The sequence below is a fragment of the Centrocercus urophasianus genome, unplaced genomic scaffold (genome assembly GCF_019232065.1).
Source record: "Centrocercus urophasianus isolate 14NV4802_14NV808 unplaced genomic scaffold, USGS_Curo_1.0 seq_50, whole genome shotgun sequence".
NCBI classification, from domain to species: Eukaryota; Metazoa; Chordata; class Aves; order Galliformes; family Phasianidae; genus Centrocercus; species Centrocercus urophasianus.
This window is the reverse complement of record NW_024885089.1, coordinates 785375-793017: the sequence shown is the minus strand read 5'-3', so window position 1 is coordinate 793017 and position 7643 is coordinate 785375. Positions and strand designations below refer to the sequence as shown.

Below are 7643 nucleotides of genomic sequence, written 5' to 3'. Positions count from 1 at the left end.
TCAGAGGGATTTTTTTTTCTCCCTTTAAATTTTTTGAATGCCTTTTCAGAAACATTTATTTGTTTGGACGCTATGATCTCAAAGAAAAATGTTTAATCATTGATACAGTAAAAATAATTTATATTTAGATGCTGAAAAACACACCAGGCTTTCAAACATAAATACACGCAGATAATCCAACCCAAAGGCTCCACGTCTCTGCGCACCGTGGGCCGCAGCGAAGAGCTGTGATTGAGACCCACTTTCCTAAATTCCTCCTTTTCTGAATGGGGATCTCCTGTAAGTCTTGTCAGAAGGACATTTGGGATGTTTTCCTATTAATGATGAGCAGGGTAGGTTGCAGAGCTCTGCGCTCCTCTCCTGGCCCATCAAATTCTCAGTGCTGCGACTGCATCCCGTGAGCTCTCCTACCTGCTCAGGTGGAGCAGCTGTGCTGGTGAATGGTGGAAGCACAACTTGGCCTTTGCCTCTCCACCACTTCAGCTGCCTTTCATCCACTCTCTGGTACAGGAGGAGCAAGAGCTCGGGATGGGTGAGGGCTCCCCGCAAAGCACTAGGGGCAATGCTGGCACCCTTCATGCACCCCATCCTATCATCATCCCCACTCCATCACCATCTCCATCTCATTGCCATCCGCATCCCCACTCCTATCCCCATCCCCACTCCCATCCCCATCCCAGCTCCCATCCCCATCCCAGCTCCCATCCCCATCCCAACTCCCAACCCCATCCCAACTCCCATCCCCATCCCCATTTCCATCCTCATTCCCGTCCCCACTCTCCCCATCCTCGCTTCCATTCCATACCCCCTACAAGGGAAGGGCTTTCTCCTTGCCTGGCCTGGCCAATCCTGAGAAAAAAAAAGGAAGAGAAAAAGAGGGAAACCCCTCCCCGGGAGAATTAGCATCCAGGCTCTGTCAGTCACAGGGAGCTTTTGGTAAAAGGGGCCCCTTGTCAACCTCTGCCTTTGATGTGACTGGGACGGAGGTGCTCAATTAAAAGCCTATCAGTCTGTAAGTAAATCAACGCCTATCAGGCTTGTCACATCAAACAAACGATTATTGCACGAACCCACCCACCCCATTAATCTGGCTGTTCCTTCTTGACAGCTCAGGGTCAGGGCACTGTAAATCCTGCACTGGATTGCAGCCACCTGGAGCAGGATTAAAGCAGCCCTGCAGCACGTGCTGCTGTGCCCAATTACCGCCCGGCGCCGGGGGTTGCAGGGTGCAAGGTGGGGATCCCAACAGTGCTGTGATGTGCAGGGTGGAATGGTGCTGCATTGGCACCAGGGATGCTCTGAGTGCTGGACCAGCAGCAGCAGCAACCATTTGGCTGCTGGGATAATGGGAGCAGCCCCAGCATGGCTCCTGGTTGCTCTGGGAAGGTGTTGTGAGTGAGGATGGTGCTCCAAACAACCATGAGCTCGTATGTGCAGAGGGTCACAGCTGCATCGCAGTGGCTGCTATGAAGGATGTCAACCCCATCCCATCCAAAGCAGGACAGGTGTCTTCAGCAGACGTGCTCATGGAGTGTGCATGGAGCACCTCACAGCTTGCATGGAGCAGGGCTTCACCTCTTGGTAACTCACACACTGGAAGAACCCCAGGGGCTTTGCCCTGGGTCTGAGTTAGCAGGAGTGATGCTAACCCGGCCGTGTGTTCCCATGGGGGGCTCAAGCCCTGGTGTTGTCCCATGAGGACAGCACTGGGGAGCATCCAGGGCTGTGGAGCAAACAGCTGAGCTGGGCACTGCACAGGGCTGCAGAGAACAAGTGGCCCATTCAGGCCAGGCATCAGCTCAACTCCATGCACTGCCCCAGGGCAGCTGGAGCTTGTGATTTCCCCACACAGAGGCGAGGGCTGTTTTGGGAGAGGAAAAACCTCGGATCACATGAGGGCACGGAGTGGGGCAGGCGCATGGGAGAGCGCAGCCGGGCTTTGCTGTGTGCTGGAGCTGCCCGTGGCTGTGGAGCTGATCCCAAAGGCATGAACACGAGGTGATACCGAACAAGAGGCAGACTGCTTTGATATGGGATGTGGCGTCTCCTACTGATAAGTGGTATCACAACCAATGGGTCCCCATCACCCTCACTGCCACCCGTCAGACCCCAGCAACTCTCCTTTCCCCACATCTGGTGACACTCCTGCAACCCACACTGATGGTGGCACCCAGCTCTGTCCCAGGGGTGCCCAGGGGAGCCTGGCCCTGGGGGTTGCCTCCCACCCATGATCAATGCTGAGTTTAAGTAAGGTTTATTGGTATCCGTAATTTAACATGACATATTTCTAGCACGAATTACTCTGAGATCATCTTCTGCATAAAATATGACAGGAATCTTTTAAGTGCAAGCATAGCCCTCAGTTAATTTAATAACTGAGATGGAAAATGGAATAGCATTAAATTTAATATTATACATAATGCTCCTACACTTCCTTCACCTGCTGCTGGCAGCATTTGTTTTCCCTTCTCCCTCATCTGCAGCCCAACTCATCCTGCAGCTCTGACCCCATGTGAAGGCAATGGGTCTCCATGTGAAGGCAGTGGGGTGCTCCTCCACTCCCCCCACCTCAGTGTGAAGTGGGAGCCATGAGGCTGAGAGGCCACAGCACGAATCCCTGCCCTCCCTGCAGCACCCAGCAGTGCTTGGCACAGGACCCTGTGCTGTCGGTGGTCCCATGGCTGTGCTGCTCTGCTCAGCTGTGACCGTGTGCTGCTCCTTCCCGAGGGTCTCCCCAGAATGACCTGTTTCATATGCTGCATGCTGAACAACAGCACGGATGGCCTTCATGGCCGTGAAACAAAACAGCTCTTTATGAAGAAAAGTTTTCCCCAAGCAGCCTGCAGCTGGCACCTGGCCCTGCGCACGCCGGCCCATCCAGGGCTCCTCTTCCAAACTCTTCCCTTTTGTCCACCAGCTCTGTGCAGGCAGCCACCAGCAGCAAGATCCAGCAGCAATAACTCAGTGCACTGATAAAACCAGACCTTGCTGCAGGACAGGGCTGCTTCAAAGGTGGAGGAGTAGTTACATGAGAAAGACTTGGAATACGATGGCGCCTAACGATGCGCCTGGTGAGTGCAGCCAGCCGCGAGGCCAGCGGCAAACAAGGGGTTAACTCAAATCGCACCAGCTAATTCACCCCTCAGCTCAAAGCTCCGAGCAGAGAGGAGGACAGGAGATAATTGCTGGGCGAGCAGAGCCTACTTGACCCGGCGAGCCCGTCCCTGTTCGTGTCTCGCTCTCGCCCTCTGTGCTCAGTTTCGCTGCTGATCTCTGGGCCGCTGCTCTCCATCAACGTCTGCAGAAAATACTCCCGCTGTAATTAGCCAAATGGCCGCACCTCACCCCCAGCACGCTGCTGGCAGTGATGGAGCTGAGCTGCTTCTGCAAGAAACTGCCCAACGGCTGCACGGGGCAGAGTCCCACCTCCCCATCCCATGCGTGTTGGCACCAGCGGCGTGCAGTGGGCACTCAGGGTGTGCACTGGTACTGTTGATGTGCACTGGGTACCAGGGATGTGCTCTGGGCTCTGACAATGTGCAATGGTATTGGGGTTGCATACTGGTGTCCCCGCTGGGGACAGGGGGACAAGGGGTCACAGCATCCTGGGGTGTCTTTGCCAGGACACTCCACACCAGGTTTTCTGCTCACTGCAGGATTTGAGAGCTCGGCAAGTGCTCGGTGAGTGCCCATGCACTGCAGCAGTGATCAATACAGCTCTCAGCTTCACCCCTTAGCACCAGCACAGAGCAGTCTGGGAGCTGCTACGGACGGGGGCTGCCGGCAGGATCCATCCTGCAGCCCCATCTGCTCTGGCTCAAAGGGCTGAGATGGAGCTCTGCGCTGCAGTGAAATGGGTGTTGGAGGGATTAGGGCAGGAGGGGCCGGCGCTGCTGGGAGCAGAACGGACTCTTTATCAGAGAGAAGCAGAGCCTGACAGCGCTGTAACTCCCACTTCTTAAGGAGATGAGCTTGCAGTAAAACAAGGAGCACGTGAGAGGTGAGCAGACAAAATGGCAGAGCCCTGTGAGCCCAGCACCAGCCAGAGCACAGCTGAACAGAGGGAGCACTCAGCAAAGCCCTGCCTGTTGGAGCGGCACTGCTGCTGCGCCGCTGCCAGAACAGTGCTTTACTGTAACTTGGAAAGTTTCGTGCATGGGTTTCAACACCTCACTCTCACACCACATAATGCAAAAGCTAATTCTACTTTCAGGCTGATGTCAACATTCCCCTTTATTGCCACGGCGAAATGTGAAGACTACATTAATTTGCATTTGCTGTGTGCAAGTAACGCGTTCCAGATCATCGTGGTAACTCCTCAAAGGTATAGAAGAGAATTTCCTGGATCGTGTGCTGGATGGAAAAAGCTGCTGGGATCCAGGAGAAGGAAACGGCATTGTGTGTTTTCATAACTCCACCTGGAAGCGGTGCAGAGGAGCGGGGGAACAAAGCGGGGCTCTGCACACTGTTGGTGCACGGAGGATGCGGGGTCTGAGCAACAGAGCACCGAAATCCACGGGCAGGGGCACAGCTGCACCACGAAGCCTTTAACACGTCCTTCCTCCATAAGACAAATAAGCCGTTGCTAACTGGAAGTCACGCCGCTCTTACTTGGAGCAACGTGCTGAGCAGACGGGCGCTGGGGCTGAGATAATGATGACCCTTTGTGCGTGGAGCTGACGGATGCATCGCGCCCCGCGCGGAGCTCACCTCACACCCACAGTAAATCACGGGCGCTGAGCTCAGTGCTCCATGTGCACGTGGCCGTGGTGCAGAGCTGGGGTGGGTTTCCCATTGCCCCGAGTGATGGCGGTGATCTCACATCCCAGCACCACGGGGAGGAGGTGGGAATGGGGTCCTGGGGAGCCTCGTACCTCCATCACCCCAAACCCTACGCGCTGATCCCGCGGTGCTGCATGGGAGCGATGGATTCATTTCCGTTTATGATCTGTGATGATGATACCCCTGAAGGATAAAAGTCTATACATAATAATCTCTCTCTTCAGCTTTGTTAACAACTTCAATTAACAGAGAGCTGCGTAATGCTTCATCAGCCGTTTGGATTACAGATGAAATTAAGCCATCATATTTATGAACTGCGCGGAGAGTTCGAGGAGGACTCCACATATTTTACGTTTAATAACTTGCCCTCTCCTTTTATTTATAATGCTAATAATGATTTGGTGGCTGCTTTGGGGGGAAAACATAAATGACAAAGCGAGCAGTCAGGGGTGAGCTGTGCTTTATGGGCTTTGCCTGTTCCCTCACGTCGAGCACAGGGCTCCTGTGCTGCCATTGCACTGCGCTCAGCTCTTCTCCAACCTGTGTGGGGCATGTTTAACCCACGGAGCACCCCCAGTGAAAAGAAACCTCTGGTTTTGGGACTGCCCGTGCTCCTTCCATAGGGTGCCAGTTGGATATCCTTTTGCACAGCCCATTTCTTCCCATCCTGTAGGGTTGCTCGCAGCGGAGCCGCGAAATGGGGATGGAGATGGCACAGTGGAGACCATGGGACCACGTGTTGGTGCCACATCCATGCTGAATCCGTGCCCCACAGCATATCCCAAGCACTGGCACGCAGAGGGGCTGGGCATGGTTAATTAATGTGAACAAAGACTGAAGCCCAAAAGATGGGGAGCAGCACACTGAAAGATGACGGCTGGCAAAAATCATTAGGAGCATCTTTCAACAATCCATACGCCGCTATCGATCCCCTTATAGATTATGTTCCTTTCCCCTTTTTTGCTGGATCTTCTGGATCGATACGGCAAGTGCATCGAGACTGTAGCAACACATTTAAAACCTTATAAAAGGTTATTTAGTTGCTAACGGTGCAGCAGTTTCTGCAAAGCCTGCCAAAAGGTTACAGCTTTTTGGGCATCATAAATTACGGACGACGGGGAAAAAAAGTAAGTGCGGTTTTCTTTATTGTCTCGGTGATGGATGGGCTCCCGAACAAGACACAAAATACATCATATCACCTTTAATGGGACCACATTTCTGTAGCCATAACTCACAATTTTAAAATAGAAAATGGTGAAATATGGCGTTGTATATTCCACTCCTGACATATTTATGAGTCCTTCCCTTCTTATAAATACAGTGATTGCTATTTCAAAGCAGCGTGTCAGGTATGAGCAGAGCACAAACAGCTGCTGCGATTGAAAAATTATAGCCAGAGTTGGACGTTTTCAAAAACTCTCTCTAGCAGCAGTAAATTTACAATGTTTGCACTAACTGTTATTAAAACCAAATCCATATCTTGGCAACAGGAACCCACCGCTCCGGCGCAGCTGGCGTGGCAGCACGGGGCCGCGTGGGGAGAACCCTGAGCACTGCTGCATGGGGCTGAGCCCCACGTCCTGCCCCACTGATGTCCCCATGATGGGGTCCCCAGGAGCTCCGTTCCAGCTCAGGACTGGGCACGTGTTTTCAGGCAGTGCCGTTCCCGTATCGATGCTTCCATGCATTCTGCAGGTTGTGCTCCTCTCCAGGAACCCTCCTGAACGTCGCTGGCCTCTGGGAGCACTGGGAACTCTCCGGCCTCATTTAAGCACATAAAAGGCCTCTAATTAGCTTTTTGTTTAGTCCGATTATGAATGGGAGTTTTGACCTTTCAAAGTGATTCGCTTCTTAAGCGAAGGAATTGGCATCGTATCAGTTTCTGTCCTGCACCACACTGCTTTGGCCCTTTAGCTTTCCTTTCCCCACTTCGGCCCCATAAGCTGCCCCCATCCCCCCACCCCCAGGTGTGGGACTGAGGCTGTGGGGTCTCCATCCACCTCCCACCCTCCGAGCACTCTTTGTGTCAGCAAAATTCAGAGCCTTTTATCTCCCATTTACATTCCTTTATCAGGGCAAGGCCCTCCAGAGGTGCATTTTATTACCCTGGGTTATTAAACAAAAACTTTTTGATAATGAGAGGCTGGGAGCTGCTTGCTCACCCCACTGCTGCCGCGTTATCGGAGCCGTCCCCACGCAGTTATTGCTCTGGGGTCTCTCCTATCTCTGGTTCAGATTAGCCAGCCCCACTGCGAGATGCCCTGTCTCCTGCATGGTGAATAGAAAGAGATAAATTCTTGCACGGAGTAAGCCTTTTTGGAGAACTGCTCCTGAGAGCTGGTGGCTTTGGGGATGAATGGGAAGGGGAGGATCAAGGATTTGCAGATAATCACTGCCCTTGCCTTTCCTCTTGGATAGGAGGAGGTTGCAAGCCCAGAGTGGGACTGGGACAGGGGAAGAACTGCCCCTAAGAGAAGTGTCATTCCCACATCTCATTCCATCCCATCCAACCAAACCCATCCCACCCCATCCCTTCCCATCAGATTACCTCACATCTCACTTTGCTTTGTCCCACTCCATTCCATTCCATTCCATTCCATTCCATTCCATTCCATTCCAGACCTTCCTATCCCAACATATCCAGTCCCATCCCATCCCACCCCATCCCATCCCACCCCATCCCATCCCATCCCATCCACCCCATCCCATCCCATCCCATCCCATCCCATCCCATCCCATCCCATCCCATCCCATCCCATCCCATCCCATCCCACCCCATCCCATCCCATCCCATCCCATCCCATCCCATCCCATCCCATCCCATCCATCCCATCCCTTCTCACTTTACTTCCACCCACCCC

At 53.2% G+C, this 7643-nt stretch overlaps 1 long non-coding RNA gene across 1 annotated transcript; it reads right to left on the bottom strand.

Moving 5' to 3' along the window:
- Window positions 1-5956: 5956 nt before the first annotated feature.
- LOC122169264 lies at window positions 5957-7409 on the bottom strand. Its single transcript, XR_006171537.1, has 3 exons — window positions 7331-7409; window positions 6945-7050; window positions 5957-6544 (listed from the first exon to the last, which is right to left on the bottom strand). It is a non-coding gene; the product is annotated as an uncharacterized LOC122169264 (long non-coding RNA).
- Between the last annotated feature and the right edge of the window lie 234 nt (window positions 7410-7643).